The sequence below is a fragment of the Meleagris gallopavo genome, chromosome 1 (assembly GCF_000146605.3).
Source record: "Meleagris gallopavo isolate NT-WF06-2002-E0010 breed Aviagen turkey brand Nicholas breeding stock chromosome 1, Turkey_5.1, whole genome shotgun sequence".
NCBI classification, from domain to species: Eukaryota; Metazoa; Chordata; class Aves; order Galliformes; family Phasianidae; genus Meleagris; species Meleagris gallopavo.
The window spans coordinates 100,206,533-100,223,355 of NC_015011.2; the positions used below are offsets into that span (position 1 = coordinate 100,206,533).

The window sequence follows — 16,823 nt, forward strand, 5'->3', positions numbered from 1 at the left end:
TGTATTTGTTTTGTGTTTTTCATTTTTTTGGTAATTTTACAGTTATGAAACAGTTATTTTTACTCTAAAATATTTGTGCATAAAATGTCAATATAGTAAAATAAAAATGTTATACAGCCAGTGTCTGTTGACTTGTTAATTTTTCAGAAAGCTGTCTCTAATATTCATGCATGATCAGTTTAAGGATTAATGTATGCACTGCATTCTCATTATTTCCAAGATCGCAAATGAGTTACAGGAAGAAGGCAAATTATCTTTTTTTTTTTTTTTTTGGAAGTTGTGTACTCTTTGACTTGATACTTGCCTGTGTATTTTCTACTGCAACTCAGTATACCTCATTATTGTAACAGTTTACTTGAACATCTTAATTGCAAATTTTAAAATGGGGCTATAATAAGTAATGATGGAAGCACCGGTAGGACGTAATGGGTCCTGGGAAAACAGTAATTCTGTTCTTTTAGGAATGTTTAAATTGAAAGATTGGTATTAATCAGTAAATGAATGCATCCCAGTAAGGACTTTTATTCTTCATTCTTGTAGTCTGCCTTACTTCACGTGGCCTGTGAACTCCATCGTTAGCTCTGTTCTTGTTCAGAAGGTCAAATCCTGTTTATACAGTTATTACCTTATTTTTAAATGTATCTTCTCATTGTACCTCTTATCCATCTAGACTGCCAAGTTCAACACTGAAATATTCGGTCATCTTTAAACTGTACAGATTGCTCAGTTTAACAATGTTTCCGTTGGCATTTTGAGGAACTTTCAGTAATTTGTCGGCCTTCTAAAGCGCATTTAAACGTGCTCACTACCCAGTGAAATGACGACCTTTTATTGGTGCTCATAGTAATTAGTATCTTTGTGTCCATCTGAGTTTGATCTGGGATTCGTGTTTTGATTGGAACAACGGCGAGAATTACGGGCCGACAGCTTACAACCATCAGTTGTAAGCAGAACAAGACAACAGGACTCCATTGCCTGATCAGTGAAAGAAGCGTGATGCAATGTCCACTGACAGGAGTTTATGGCAGAATTTTTTTGAAGGAAGCATTATACAAGATCTGATTGCTCTGGTCTGTGGGAAATACACCAGTTACAATGGGGATTTTAGTTTGCTCTTCAAAATCACACGTGTTGTGTTGCTTATCTAGCAACGCAATATTATGACTTCTACAATATATTTGACCTGATGCTGTGTAACTTCTTTTGAGAAAGTAATTTGTAATATGAATTATGCTAAACAATATTACTTCAGTAATTAATAATATGCCTCAGTTACATTCTGTATCTGTATTTCAGGTTGAGTACTCACAGCACCTAACCAGGCATCAAACTGAAACTTTACCAGCTTGTAATTGGAGAGTATTGATGTTTTAGCCATTAATAATTTGAAATTAAGGTTAAAAAAAAAAGGCTGAGAAGGGAGAAGGAAAAAATATATATATATTTGATACCTGCCTCTAATTAAAATAATTGTGGCACTGATTTTCTGGATTAAATGGTGGTAATGGCGATGAAGCCAGAAGATGTCTGCAGTTTATGGAGTTATCTCAACAGAGGATCTGATCCTTGTGTTTGGGGTTTGCGACACGCAACATCCAGGTATGTTCATTTATGAGGTAGTATCACCATAGCAATCTATGAAAGGAGAGAATTTGAAGATAATAAGAGAACGATCGTAAGCTGTTACTGAAAGAAAGTAGTTAAAAAGTGGAGGTAAGTGTCAGAAACGTTGGTACTTAGGTATTTGTCTAATGCTACCAGAAACAGCTGAAATTGTCTGAAATGTTTTTTTTTATTGCCCAGCAGTTCTTGAATTGTGAAGGGACTGCTGGATAGTAGATGTTCGAAACATTAGGTTAATTCTTTGAGGTTGCTTTCAGGCTGCCAGTGTTGAACTGTTGTTTAGAAGCTGCAGGAGAAACACTTGATTATCTCATTGTAGTTGTGATGAGTGTGAAAACTCATAGAAACTGTATTTTTATCCATAATAGATCTAACATCTTAACACATCTTTTCTCATGTTTGCGATTTGTGTTATAATCGAAAGGGAAGAAATTACCATTCAGGAGGTGTATTTCCATGTATCAAAACTCACAAATCAAAAACAAGCAGAAATAGTTACATGAATTATAATTTAAGCAAGCACGGTTGGCACCAAACAAGCTGTTTCTTGAAAATAAGATTTGTTGCTTGTTTGTAATTCTTCCCAGTTAGGGAAAGGTATATTTTGGGTTTAAAAAAAAAAGTTAACTGCTTTCCCCTTCTTCCTACCAAACCTGGGTTTTTCAGTATGCTCACTCTCAAGGCGTATGCTTCATAGGAGCTGAGCTTGCAAGAAGCCTGTTATAGAAGGAAGTGAGATATAAGTGTACGTAAAATAAATGGATTAATAAAAGTAACGGGGGGAAAAGAAAAAACCTAAACAAACCCACACTAACAAGTAAGGGTGAAAGCTGCGAAGTGTGTGCATGGAAAGAAAAGTTTGAAAATGTGAAAATGCAAGAAAGTGAAAGAGATGAGATTAATTAGATTAATTAGAGGAAAAGATATCTGTGAGACACAGTTTTGCCTATTTCAGGACTAAGACCAAAAAATAAAGTTGTTTTAGAAAAAATCCTAATTAAGGTAAAGTTTTATTGCAGAAACTCAACACCTTTTTTTTTCCCCAATGAAGTACATTCTCTGTGTCCTAAGGCATGCCAAAATGTTGGACTTCACAGTAACTGTGTGGAAATACATATACCCACAATGGGATTTTGGTTTCCTAATAAAATGACCTGAACTGTTCCCACCATGGGACTAGGAATTGTAACAGGAGCTTGAACATGTCCTCAGGAATAATCCATCAGCCCTACAATGAGTTCTGTAAGAACAAAAGGAAAAATTAGATGGGGAAGGCTTTTATTGTAGGATTTTTAGGAACAAAAGTCTGTCTTTGCTGCTCTACGATCTTTTCCACACCTGGGACAGTTGTATTCAAAGGGTTACAAAACCCTGGAGTGTTCCAAGTTCTGTGAGACTGAATACCCAAGCAAGAACATACCCAAATCAGGCTGCTCTGTAGGAAAATAAAGCACAAGTCAGTCTTGTTGCAGCCAGCAGCTGCGGAGTAACCATTTGCTGAACTGTTCAACTTCTGAAGTAGTCGAAGTACGGAAGTTCAGGTTGGGTGTTAAGGGCAATTTCTTTTCAGGAGGGGTGAAGCAGTGGCACAGGCTGTTCAGGGAGGCGGTGGAGTCACCATCTCTGGAGGTGTTCAAGATATAGCAGTGGGATGTGGTTTGTGAGCATTTTGGGGGTGGGCTGACGGTTGAGCTATATGATCTTGGAGGTCTTTTTCAATCTTAATGATTCTATGGTTGTATATATTGTGTGGGTTTTTGCTTGTATCCTTGCTTGGTCAGACAGTATTGTGTCTTTTGGTCTTCACTACTCCACAGAGGAAGTTTAAATAAAGGAGTGCTTTTATTTTATTTTATTTTTTTTAAGAGATGGAAGAGAAAAAATGAAGGAAGAAATAAAAATGTTTTCTGTAGAGGTATAAAAGGTACTCTGAAATTTTGACTGAGGATGGCAATGTTATTTAATAGGCTGTGTTTACATCCAGGTAGAGCACTAATGTTGACTGAACGTACACACAAGCAAGCAGGGGGGGAAACAAACATCGCCAGAAAACTAAAATGCAAGGAAGACGAGAAACTCCTAATTTCTCTGAGAAAAAGCAGTGATTTCTGCTGATGCTGACCACTGGCTGAAAGTGGCCCTGGTGTTGTAAGCCAGGAGTTGTCTCCTGCTGGCACTACATCTCAGATGTAAATAAACCAGACAGCTTCAGCATAGCTTTTGTGTATATCCTTGCTATCTAAAAACTGAAGCAACTGAAATTCATTACGCCCTTGGGCAAGAAAGAGTAGTTTCTCTCTTTCATTTTTAATACCATTCAGCTAGAAACATTTCTCATTACGTGGGCTTCAGCATAGGGTTTTGAAAAAGCTGGTCTGATTAAACTTCAAATGTCCCATGGAGAATTACTTTCAACTCCAGGTAACAGATTCATTCCAGGACCAGTCAACTTCCCAACAGAGTGTTATATTAGAGCACTGACCAATTAAACATTTTATGTGGCCCGTTTAAAGCCTTTGTTTCCAAAGCTTCTAAATACTGGGGCATCTGTATTTCTTCTTTTAAACTGTATTTGGCCTTGTGATCGTAGAAGAACTCTTGCAAAAGAGAACTGTACTGCAATGCTCTCTGCTTTTCCTGGAATTTTCTATTGCTTGAGCTACTACTGATTATAATTTTCTTTCAACCAGCAACAAAACTGAAGTTTGGCCACATGCTGTTTGCTGCTGAGAAACAAGCAAGCTTCAGCTCAATCTAACTTCAATTAATTGTTTGAGAATTACTGGAGATATTTACTCCACTGAGCACCTTCCCTTTTGTGATATCACCTTGAAACTCCTTTAATGAAATGGATGAGCTAAAGACAACTCCATTTCCTGACAGTAGTCCCAGGGAACATACTAGCTCAGCACCTGTCTCTGGACCAAAGGGGGTTGGTGCCAAGGAAAGCCCAAGAGTGATGTTGTTCTGGGAATCTCGGCTTTCTCCCTTTTCCCAAAAGACTTGCTGCATGCAGTCCAATTTTTCATGGCTATTTCTTAAATTAGCTTGTGTCTAGAAAGCTTTGTTTCCTGTGACCTTTAGGGTATTCAGCTTTCTGTATGAAAAAAGTGGCAATTTCCCTTTGCGAGACTTACCCTAGGCACTGAAAATGCCCATCACTTGCCAGGACTGCACGACTTTAGTCACTAGACACAATCATAATCCAAAGTCCTTCTGTCAATGCTGTGGTGGTTCAATAAATCCATAATAGATTAGAGAGTAGCATACACCATAGGCATTGCTAAGTAAGAGTTCATGCAGCTTCTTTTCCCAAAAGACAAGCTCAACTGCACCTATGGAGTTCTTCAGCTGAAAAATTTCCATAAAGATTACAGCCTCCTGCTGCAAGAAAAATACGAATCTTTCAACATAGGTTCTGAGTCTCCAAGGCTTTTTTTACCCATCTTCCTCTCAGAGGAGGATTTCTTCAACCTCAACTATCATGTATTTGAAAATGAAGTATACTTTCTTTCCAAAGAAAATCTTGGTGTGTTTTCCACTCATCTACGAATGCCAGAATTATCTAAGGTAATTTACTTTACAGCAATTGTTAATATCTGTCAGAAAGAAATACGATCCTGACCTACGCCAAGATCATATGAAATATATGATGTTCTTGCGTGTAATGTAATATATATTGCCAGCCAGAAACAGAAATTATTACAAACATATGCTGAATCACTTAGCATTGTGTTGCAGCTGCCTTGCCTTTTAATGAGAAACATATAGTCTTAAAATATTAAAATACAGTGACCAAAAATGAAAGAATTGTGCCAACCAGCCATCCCTGTGGTATGGCAATTGCCAGCTCCAACCTCTTGAGAGCAAGTGCTGAAGATTCATTTCTATATGACTGAAAGAGAAAAACCCAACTCTGTCCTTTCACCAGTGTGTGCTTCACTCTTTCTCTCTAGTTTTCTCTTGTTAATTTAATTTATAAAGAATTTATGGTTCGCATGAATAATTGAAGTACTTCATTTGGTATTAATCTGGGTAACTCTTTTGAAGCGAGAAGTCATCAGTTGCTTTCGGATTAAAAGAAGTTATAATTTGCCCAGGATTTTTGGATATTGGAAGAACTGAGATGCTCTGCTTAGAACCAGGGAGCAATTTGGTTTTGGTTGGATATAAACTTCTTAGAAATGCAACTCTGCTCCAGTACCAGCTTCTCCCAGCTGATGTCGCTCTGACAATGAGTTCAAACACAGCAGCACTATAAAATTCGATGATGCTCTGAATTGAGAGGGCACAGCCTGAGGTTATAAGAAGGCAATATGTACACACATATGGTAGAGCTGAACTCTCTGTGTGGGTAGTGTGGGGCATTTCCAAGGCGACGGGACTTAGTATTCTGCCCGGCAGATAATGCTGTCTGATGGCATTGCTCCCACTCCAGTCTGCACTCTGCCATTCTAGGGCTGGGTGGGTGATATCACCCACCAGTGTGGTAGCCTGTGTCCTCCCCATGAGGAATGGGAGCCTGCTAAAAGGAGAAGGTCCTTGTTGTCCTGTGTAGCATGGCTGGCTCACCCTCACTAAAGCAATCGTGTCCCAGTGTGCCGACACGGGCAGTACCACTGCTTGACTGCCAGGGCCTTTGCTCTGCCTTGCATTGGCTCTATGCCCTGAGGGTTGCTTTACCTCTGGGCTGTTGCAGACCCATTCCTCAAAACCACTAGGCCAAGATGGGGCTGCTCTCAGTACAAAATGCTAATGAGAGTGGCTTGTGTGCATGCTGAGGCAAGGAGCAGGGAAAGTGTCACTGCTATGGGTGTTTGGCAGTCTTATAGGGGAAGTTCCACGTGGTCCAAGCCTCAGGGGAATCAGTGGGTATTTGTAGCCTAAGGGTACCGGTAAGGGTGCTGCCAGCCAAGAAACATGTGAACAATGCAGTCAAGAAAATTAAATCTGGGAAAGAGGTAATGATGAATGCATGCCAATGCTTTGCATGTACTTGGTCATATTTCACATTAGAAAAATGTGAAACATTTTTCACAAACGCCCAGAAAAATCTGGTAAGGTGACGTGCAAATGCACAAAGGAACACAAGAACACAAGAAGGCTGGAAAGCAAGCAAAAAAGATGTATCACGTTGAAAGTAAGGAATTCATTAACAATGGTGAGTCTTGGCACATGCGGCCAGCATCACGTCACAGGCTTTTTTTTCCCTATGAGAAAGATGCTTGGTTTTGCTACAAACCATCACAGAGGCAAGGACTACAGTGATAAAACACTCTCAGAGCCTCTGGCCAGACTTTGCAGGGAGTCTGTTACAACTGCTCTTGAAAGTACAAATCCATTTTTACTGGATTTTTATTTTTTCATGCTGCTTCACAGCTTTTCACAAAGCCCAGCAGTGAGCTGCCCATTTGCAATGCTGCACCTGACCTCTCCTGAGGTTTGCTGTTTGCACATCTCCATGTGGATTGCATTGCTCCTCTTCCTCCTCACACCATCTGTGCCTGGTGTTTGTGGGTACTGAGCTTCCACCTTCCTGCACTCAGACAAATCCCATCTCCCAGAGTTCTGAACAACAAATGCACTGCATCAACTGGTAGTGATTATATTCAACCCAGCCCTTCTGCAACTGTGAAAATTACACTCCTCCTATCTGCAGTGACACACCTAGAGATCATAGAATCATAAAGTTTGGAAAATCCTCTAAGATCAACTAGTCCAACTGCCCACCTTCCATGCCACACCCACTGACCACGTCCTTCAGTGCCACATCCACATGGCTCTTGAACACCTCCAGGGATGGTGACTCCACCGCCTCCCTGGGCAGCCTGAGCCACTGCCTCACCACTCTTCCTAAGAATTAATTTTTCCTAACCTCCCTTGGCAAACTTGAGGCCATTCCCTCTCATCCTATCTCTGTTACCTGGGAAAAGAGACTGACCCCCACCTCACCACAATCTCCATTCAGGTGGTTGTAGAGAGTGGTAAGGTCTCCCATGAACCTCTTCTTCTCCAGACTGAACAACCACAGCTCCCTCAGCTGCTTCCCATAAGAGTTGTTCTCCAGACCCCTCAACAGCTTTGTTGTCCTTCTCTGGACACGGTCCAGGGCCTCAATATCTTTCTTGTAGTGAGGGGTCCAAAACTGAATACAGCACTAAAGGTGCGGCCTCACCAGAGCTGAGTACAGAGGGATGATCACTGCTGGCTGCTGGCTGCACTACTGCTCATACAAGCCAGGATGCCGTAGGCCTCTTTGACCACCTGGGTACTCTACTTGATCACATTGAGCCAAGCATCAAACAGGACCCCAAGGTCCTTTCCTTCCACACAGCCCTCCTGCAACTCTGATGGTTTCTAATGTTTCCTGATCGTTGTGCTGAACTAGTGGGAGGACAGTTATTTGGAGGAAGTTCGGAATCCCAGCACTTCTCCCTTCCCCTGGGGCGAAGTGTCAGACAGTGGCACTTGTACCAGCACAAGTGCTGCAGGAAGGAGCGCTGCCCCTCTCTTTGCATGTGTTGAGGTGCACATCAGTAGCGCTCTATTCTCAATTCTGATTTGTTCTCTGACATTTTCAGCGGTGTGCTTGAAGCTCTCCAGCTGAAGTAATGTAGAAAAAAGAAACTGTGTGGCCACGAGGATCTGTGGGCCTTGTGCTAAAAAATGAGAGGTGCTCAGACTTCCCATGGCAGAGGGTCCTTCTGCAGCTTTCTCTGCACTAACCTTGGGCTTGTGCTCTCAATCTCTTGCTGTTAAAATCCTGAACGTATGTGTCTGACAAGATAGATGGGGGCTGTATTTTTTCTTAAGTCCATACACAAATTTGAAGGAAATTAATAGAAGATTGCAGTACCAATAATTTAAATTAAAAAATTAGGATGTCATCTTTAAAATTCCTACTCACTTGTGCTTAATTCCAGCTTCCTAATGAGCTGTTTCTAAAGATTTATGATCTTTTTACCTCTGGCTTCAAAATTTTATTAAAAAGTCATTTTCGTTACACTGCTACACAGTATGGTGTGTGAGTGCCATGCCGTGGGAGCTGAGAGAGGATGGGCAGATCACTCTGGGGCTGCAGCTGAGAGCAGGGCATGCACTATGGCCTGGCTGTTTCTCTCATCATTAGGTTGCAGACCAGGCAGATGATGGAGGGTCAAAAGGCTGATTGTTTGGGGGACCATCATTGCTGTTGCCCGGATTTTATGCTCATTGCATTAAATCAGGTTGGATATTAAGAGAAATTTCTTCTTAGCAAGAGCAGTGAGGCAGTGGCACAGGCTGCCCAGGGAGGTGGTGCAGTCACCGTCCCTGGAGGTGTTCAAGAGCCGTGTGGATGTGGCACTGAGGGATGTGGGCAGTGAGCGTGCTGGGTGTGGGCTGAAGGTTGGACTGGGTGATCTTAGAGGTCTTTTCCTACCTTAACGATTTTGTGATTCTATGAAATACATTTTCTGTCCTGACTACAGTGTGTTGGCTGCTGTCTTTTAAGGTGAAGAGATCAGACCTGGGCTCCCAACAATGAAGGGGGCTGTAAGAACTAGCAGAATGCATGGCAGAGGCTCTATGAAGTGGGGTTTTGTTGTTGTACGTCAGTGGAAAGTGAATCACAGCAATAAACTCATCTGATTTGGAAATGTAAAGTTTTGATGTTTTGCAGTAGATATATTAAAAGTTTACGTACTATAGTTTACAACTATATATGACATAATGTATTAGTAGGCATGCCTGGTATTTGCATAGAATTGATATATTATTTAAAATAACTCTCACAGTATATTTTGTTAGGGTTATTTTTCATCTTGATTAGTTCTGTGATCCTTTTAATTATGTGTTCCTGTAAGCTGCTGCACAGACTCAGTGGAGAAGTTTATATGGGGACAGAAGCATATAAACACACAGGACAAGCGACAGGCCCTGCTTAGCTTGTGTTTGCCACTGTCTCTGGGATCAGAGCCTGAGACATTGCACAGCACTGAAGCGGAGGGGCAACCTCAGCTCTCATACCTGAAGCTTTCCTTTATTAGTTTACTTGAACTGCAATTTGGAAAGTGAAGGGAAGGATTGGCCAAGACCCTTATGTGCAACTGCCCACACCTCCTGATTGACAGCAGCTGCTAAAATTAAACTGAGGCTCAAATACCTGGGCTGGCGATACTGCTAGATGATTGGAAGAGATCCTGCTTGCATCTAGTTCCATGAGAAGCAGTAGGTGGCTCATTGCTGCGTGTTGGCACCATCTCCTGCTCATGCTGTCTTAGCAGGTATCATGCTGTCACATGTACAGCAGTTGGAAAACACATCCTATTCCTCTCAGATGCTTTCTCAGTTGCTTTCCTTTTGTTTGTTTGTTTGTTAAGATTTTTGTTGTTACGAAATGTCATCCTGGCAATGCCTATAATTCAGCAGTCAGCAGCAGCCACTTCTTCTTCCAGCATGGGAGTGGGAGGCTAAGTTAGTGGGTGCCTAGAGAGAAGCTACAATGGGATGGCTATTTACCGAGATTAGTGCGCTGAAGTGCCTTAGTAAGAAGTAATTTAGAGAAACAGGAGTCTCACATTTTGTATCCATTATGGATTAAGGAGAGATGAAGTCCCCCCCTTGCTTCAGCAACCACATTAGTCTTCTATTAAAACTGTGGTATTTTTCTTTTTCAGAACTTCCTATGGTGCTTGCAATCATGCTGAACTCATAGAGAGCATATTCTGGACTTTCAAGAATCTTCTCTCTTGAGACAAGCAACGAAATGGAACAGATGCCTGTGTGCATTACTTACACTATTGCTTTCTGTGCGGCTGATGTCAGCAGTCTTCTCCAGGCTCCAATGTCAAGCTACACTGACAGACTGAGACCATGCATGAAGGCAGCCTGATGCAGAAAAATGGATACTCACAGAAGCTTTCACAGCATCAGTAGATTCAAGCTGCCTTTGTCAAGGTGAAGTCCATTCTCCTTCAATTCTGACTGTGCAGAGGCAGTCACTATGGCAGCATAGCACAAAAAAAAACAGTTCCTTAGTCACAGGGAGTTAACAGACCCTTGTGATAACTTTGGGTTTTGGGTGTTTTTTCATGTGACAACATGCTGCTAGAAATCACTGCCCTACACAACCATAAAATAGGAGTCAATATCCAATCAAGGTTATCTTGTTTTCCTAAAAGACCATTATTTCTGACAAGTTTCGTGTAAAAAAAAAAGTCACAAAGTCTCCCGAAGCATTTTTGAGCCTTCCCAGACCACTGCCTGCATATACTAAAAAAGCAAAGCCATGCACCTGAGTCAGGGCAGCTCAGCAAAATCTTTGCTTCTAACATCTCTCAAAGGACACTGGGATAGTCTGACCTCTCCATTCTTTGTCTTGAGGGAACAAAGAAGCTAAAGTGATAATGAAATATTCTCCCACACACAAGCTACCCATGAAATAATAATTCTTGTGCTGCAACACCTGGTTTGAAATTTGTTTGTATTGTCAAAAAAAGAGATATAAATGATTTAGATATAAAGGCTTGCAATGAAGATTAAATTAGCATTGACTGAATAATGCTGAAAAGACTGTGTATCATGTAACAGAAGGTGATATACACAGATTGTCAGAGAAATTTCTCCTAAAAACATTTCATCCAACTGAAGTAAGAGAGCCCTGCTATGCTCTCAGGCAGCAGCCTGGAAATGAGTGACTAGGCAACATTTCTTTAGGCTACAGAGTGGATTTTCAGCCACTGCTGAGTTAAGTGGATGAAGTGACCCTCAGCACAAGGAGAGACCATGCCTCTGGGCTATGTCGTTTCCTTCAGGTTTACTTTTGTGTCTGGGAACTGTGTGAAAGCCGCCATAAGGAATTGCTCACATGCATTTCCCACCATACTGGAAAGCACACGAACGTGTGGATGTCATCAGGAGTGCTTTTTCATATCTGTCTTTCCTTACAAGCATTGAGGAAAGAGAATCAGTGGTTTTACAAGTAAAAGGATTCCATCAGAATTCTCTCATTCAAAGCAATTCATGGATGAGTTAGCTGACCACTTAATTGTGTTAGTTGTGCTGGATATCTATTTCTTCTCTTTCCTCTCACTGCTGTGAAATTTGGCCCCTACAAAGGTGACCCTAATAGGGCATAAGTGAGCTTTGGCTTAAACTTTGAATTATCATTTAAATCTCTGTTGGCATTACACATAGGATTTGACCAAATGTGTTAGCATGCTATTAGTGAAAACAGTGGTCTCCAGTGGGTGTTTGTTTGACTAATGAAACTGCAATAGAATTTGCTATGATTGCTGGTTTCTGGTCAGAAAAAGCCCTCTCAAGACCAGAAAAGCAGTGGCTGCACTGTGACAGTTCAAGGACGGCCGCACACTGCTAGAACTTAAAATGGGAATTAATGCCTGATGCCAATACATCCACTTGTCTCCCTGTGTTCACAACCTCCAAAGTCACTCACAGCTATTAAAATACAATGCAATTTTTTCTTAAGTGTGTATTTTAAATTCAAGTGGGTATTAAGAGCTTCCTGTGAAACTGATGGATTCCACGTTCATGCTTGTCTGTGGAAACATCTGTAGTATAAAAGGGTCTGTTAAATAAACCTCATTATACATCTGTCTGCTTAAATTTATTCAGGTCTTTGGAGAGCAAGAGGCATATTATACTCCATTTTTCTGAGTTAGAGGATAAAAGGACATGGCCAGAAAGTAAAGAAGAAACTTTTCCATGTCAGCATTAATGCTGGCTTATCAGTTTTAGGTTTTCACTAACAAAAAATTTTATTCACTGAGGAAAATGCATGGTTTGGGGTTGGCCTGTCTTTTTCATTACAACCTCTGAAGCCAAACTTTTTTTTCTTTTTCTTTTTTCTTTTTTTTTTTTCCCAGAAATGAATATATTTTGCCTGAAAAAGCTCTCAGTCAGACTTCTCAATGGAAAAAAAAATAGATCTCCCACCCAAGTAAGTCATTGTCAGAGAAGGGAAGCTATCTTGGCTCACTTCTCTCCCCTCAACCTACTCTGCAGCAGCCAGGGTATAAAGTACATAGTTGACAGAAAATCTGGGGCTGGTATAAATCTCTCACAGCACGAGGAAAAATGAATTTTGTTGCCCAGAGGAAAACTGTGCCCCAGAAGCACCATCCTATGAGATTTAGACTACAACCACTAGGCATTTCCTCCTGAGTATGTAGAAAAAAATCCTTGAGAGGGATGGCTATGAGACTTGGGACCGGGACATGGGAGTCCCAAGTGCTCTGGGGAGGACAGTGACCTGCCCTTCCTACTGGCCCTGTTCTCTTCACAGTTGGGCTGCTCATGGCTTTTCTCTTGCCTACTGTGCTTGTTTTGGGGGTTTTCTAGGCTTATATGGTCTACGGAGAAAGAGCAGGCTGCATGGAGAGATGGGCAATGTGATCATAGGCAAAGAGCCCAGCAGGACACTGAGGAGGCTTGTGCCAACCCCCTGTCTGAGTGAGCTGGTATGTATTAGAAACATCTCTGTAACACAGACAGAAGGAAGCTCAGGGGACCAGAACTTCCTTTTCGGAAAAGATCACCTTCTGTGCTGATGTCACACTTGATCAGAAGAGTTATTTTTCAGAGGATGACAATTCCTGATACTACATCATTAGCTCATTGGTACTGATGGATGAGTTACCAATGAAGTATATTTGAAAATTATTCTTTGAAAGGATTTATTTCACTTTTAGTCTCCACAAATGTATCTCCCCCTTTCTTTTTCCTGCTAAACCACAACCAGCAAGCCTGAATTTTATATCACCATACTCTGCCACAGCAAGAAAGATCAGAAACAGTAACCACATGGGCTCAAAAACTACCTTCCTTGCCTCCCTCAGGACTTTGCTTGGTCTACAGAACCTTATTTCCATTTCTGTTATTGCTTTTGCCACCTCTCTGGGCTGCTCTAGGATACAGTTAAATAGAATTCATCAATCAGTGTCAGGAGTAGTACTCTGGAGCTACATAGGGCTCCACCAGGCTGTCCCACCTGCCATACCGAGTGGCGTTGGGCAGGGAGGTGACAGTGAGGGGCAAAAAGCGAAGAGGTCAGCAGTCAGGAAGTACTTGTTGGAGTTTGACACCCTACTATGACACATCTAACAGCCACTGGACATTACTTAGCCTACAAGGTAGTTTATAAAAATTGGTAATTGCAACACAGTGCAAGAAAAGCCTCTGCCTTTGTCTCTGCCCAGGGGCTTTCAGGGCCTGTAGAGACCCAGAGTGCCCAATGAAAATGGAGTGGAAGTATGCTGTACTTCAATGAAAACTTCACTTTCAGGTGCTCCTCCTTATCCAAAAGATTTATGTTCTCTCTGCAGCTCTGTCCTCACACTCTCTCAGGGTGAATCATTCTGATGCTGGGTCCACTGAGAATTTTCGTGCATTTCAGCCCACATTTTCTTTGGCTTGCTGTTCTTCATTAGGCAGAGGATAAGAACTTGTCAGGCAATGGGTAAGAACTAAGGAGTGTGTTAACATAGGTGACTCAGTTGGTGTGTACTACAGGCCACCTGATCAGGAGGAGGAAGTGGATGAGTTCTTCTACAAACAGCTAGAAGTATCCTCGTGTTCCCCAGCACTGGTTCTCATGGGGGTCTTCAACCATCCTGATATTTGTTGGATAAGCAACACAGCCAGGTACACAAGGTCTAAGCAGTTCCTACAGTGTGTGAATGATAACTTTCTGATGCAGGTGGTGGAGGAGCCAACAAGGACGGGTGTGCTACTTGACCTTGTTTTTACTAACAAGGAAGGGCTGTTCAGGGATGAGATGGTTGGGGGATGCAGCGATCACAAGATGGTGTTCAAAATCTTGTACGGAAGAAGCAATGCAGTAAGTAGAATTGCTACCCTGGACTTCAGGAAAACCATCTTTGACTTCTTCAAAGACTTACTAGTCATGGGCTAGAGCAGTAGAGGTAAGGAGGCCCATGAGAGCTGTTTGGCGCTTAAACACCACTTCATCCAAGCTCAAGATCACTGCATCCTTAAGAGTAAGAAACTGAGGAAAGAGGCCTGTGTGGATGAGCAAGGAACTCGTGGATAAACTAAGAGGAAAGAAGGTCCATGAAATGTGGAAAAAGAACGGGAATGTTGTCAGGGCCTGTAGGGATCAATGAAGAAGGCTAAAGCCCACTTGGAATTAAACCTTGCAAGGGAGGTGAAGGATAGCAAGAAGGGTTTCTTTAAGCATGTCAACAGTAAAAGGAATACTAGGGAAAATATGGGTCACCCTACTAAATGAAGTGGATGCCTTGGTAACAGGAGATGCTGATACGGAGATCCTGAATGCTTCTTTGCTTCAGTCTTTAATGCTAAAACTAGCCCTCAGGAATCCCAGACTATGAAGTGTAAGAGAGAGAGTCTGGGTAAAGGAAGATTTTCTATTGGTTGAGGTGGATCTAGTTAGAGAGTGGCTAACCAAAATCAGTGTACATAAATCCATGCGCTCCAATGAGATGCACCTATGCTGAGAGAACTGGCAGAGGTGATTTCTGAACCACTCTATCATCTTTGAAAGGTCCTGGCAAATGAAAGAGGTGCCTGAAGACTGAAGGACAGTCAATATCACTCCAGTCTTCAAAGAGGGCAAAAAGGAGGATCTGGGAAACTACAGGCCACTCAGCCCCTATTTCATACCTGGAAAAGTGATGGAACAACTTGTTCTAGATGCCATCCCCAAGCAACTGGAAGAAACGATGGTTATCAGGGACAGAAATATGGATTCACCAAGGAGAAATCATGCTTGACCAATATGATAGCCTTCTATGATGTCATCACTGGCTGGGTAGATCATCACTATGATGTCATCACTGGTGGGGAGAGCAGTGGATGTAGTGTACCTTGACTTTAGCAAGGCATTTGACACCTTCTCCCACAACATCCTTGTTATGAAACTTAAGAAGTGTGGGACAGATGAGTGAGGTGGATTGAAACCTGGCTGAGTGGCAGAACTCAAAGGGTTGTCATCAGCAATGCAGAGGCTGGTTGGAGACCTGTAATTAGCAGTGTTTTCTAGGGGTTGGTGCTGGGTCTGGCCTTGTTCAACATCTTCGTCAGTGCCCTGGATGAAGGGACAGAGTCCAGCTTCAGTAAGTTTGCTGGTGATAAAAAGCTGAGAGGAATGGCTGACACGCCAGAAGGTTGTGCTACCATTCAGCAAGACCTGGACAGGCTGGAGAGTTGGGCAGGAAGGAACATTATGAGGTTTAATAAGAGCAAGTGCTGAGCTCTGCACCTGGGGAAGAATAAATGTATGCATCAGTACAGATTAGGGGCTGATCTGCTGGAACTAAGCTCTGCAGAGAAGGACCTGGGTGTCCTGGTGGACAACAGGTTAGCCATGAGCCACATGCGCCCTTGCGGCTAAGAAGGCCAATGAGCCAGACTTTTTTTTTTTTTTTTTCGGCGAGGTAATCAGCTCTGGAGCAGACGCATTCCGCACCGAAGCATGGAACGGCCTCAGCTGGCTGACGGGCCGCCATGCCAGGCAGCAGCACTGGCCACCATTGTCCTCCGCGTGGCGGCGGCGTTGTGACGTGATGGAGGCGGAGCAGGAGCGGCACGAACAGCGCGGGCGGCCGGCGCGGTTGGGCGGTTTGTTTGTCCAGCGTCCAAGGCAGCCCTCGTCCCGAGCTGCCTCTGTTCCCCGGGTGCCCCTACATAACAGGTTTGAGGCTCTGGAATCTGCGGGAGTGGTGAGTGAGAATGCGATGGGAGGTCAGGTTGTCGAGGCCGAGGCGGTCTTCTTCGCACCTCCAGGCTGCCCCGTCCAGGAAGGACCGAGGGCGATTGCCGTAGGCAGCTTCCGCTGAGAGCAGCGGAGGGCGCTGCGGCCGTACCGCAGGGAGGGGTGCTGCCTCCATGGACCGGGCCAGGGATAACTCTGGGGAACTGCCTCGTGTGATGCACCCCTCTGATCGTTGTCCTTTACTGGTAGTTCAGGCCGGCAGCCGTGAAGTCGCTGAGAGAAGCCTGAGGACTATCAGAAAGGACTTCAGGGGACTGGGACTGTTAGCGGGTGGAGCGGGAGTACAGGTCGTGTTTTCCTCTATCCCTGCAGTGGCAGGAAAGGCCATCTCATAATTAAACGGCTGAGAAGCTGGTGCAAATGCAAGAACTTGGTTTGTTTTGATGATGGGGTGGTTTACTCAGCACCCAGCCTGATGGCTGCAGGTGGGTCTCAGCTATCT

At 42.9% G+C, this 16,823-nt stretch overlaps 1 long non-coding RNA gene across 1 annotated transcript; it reads right to left on the reverse strand.

Moving 5' to 3' along the window:
- Positions 1-1,456: 1,456 nt before the first annotated feature.
- On the reverse strand, positions 1,457-16,030 carry LOC109370079. The gene is made up of 3 exons (XR_002119876.2): positions 15,271-16,030; positions 10,517-10,604; positions 1,457-1,635 (listed from the first exon to the last, which is right to left on the reverse strand). It is a non-coding gene; the product is annotated as an uncharacterized LOC109370079 (long non-coding RNA).
- Positions 16,031-16,823: the final 793 nt, after the last annotated feature.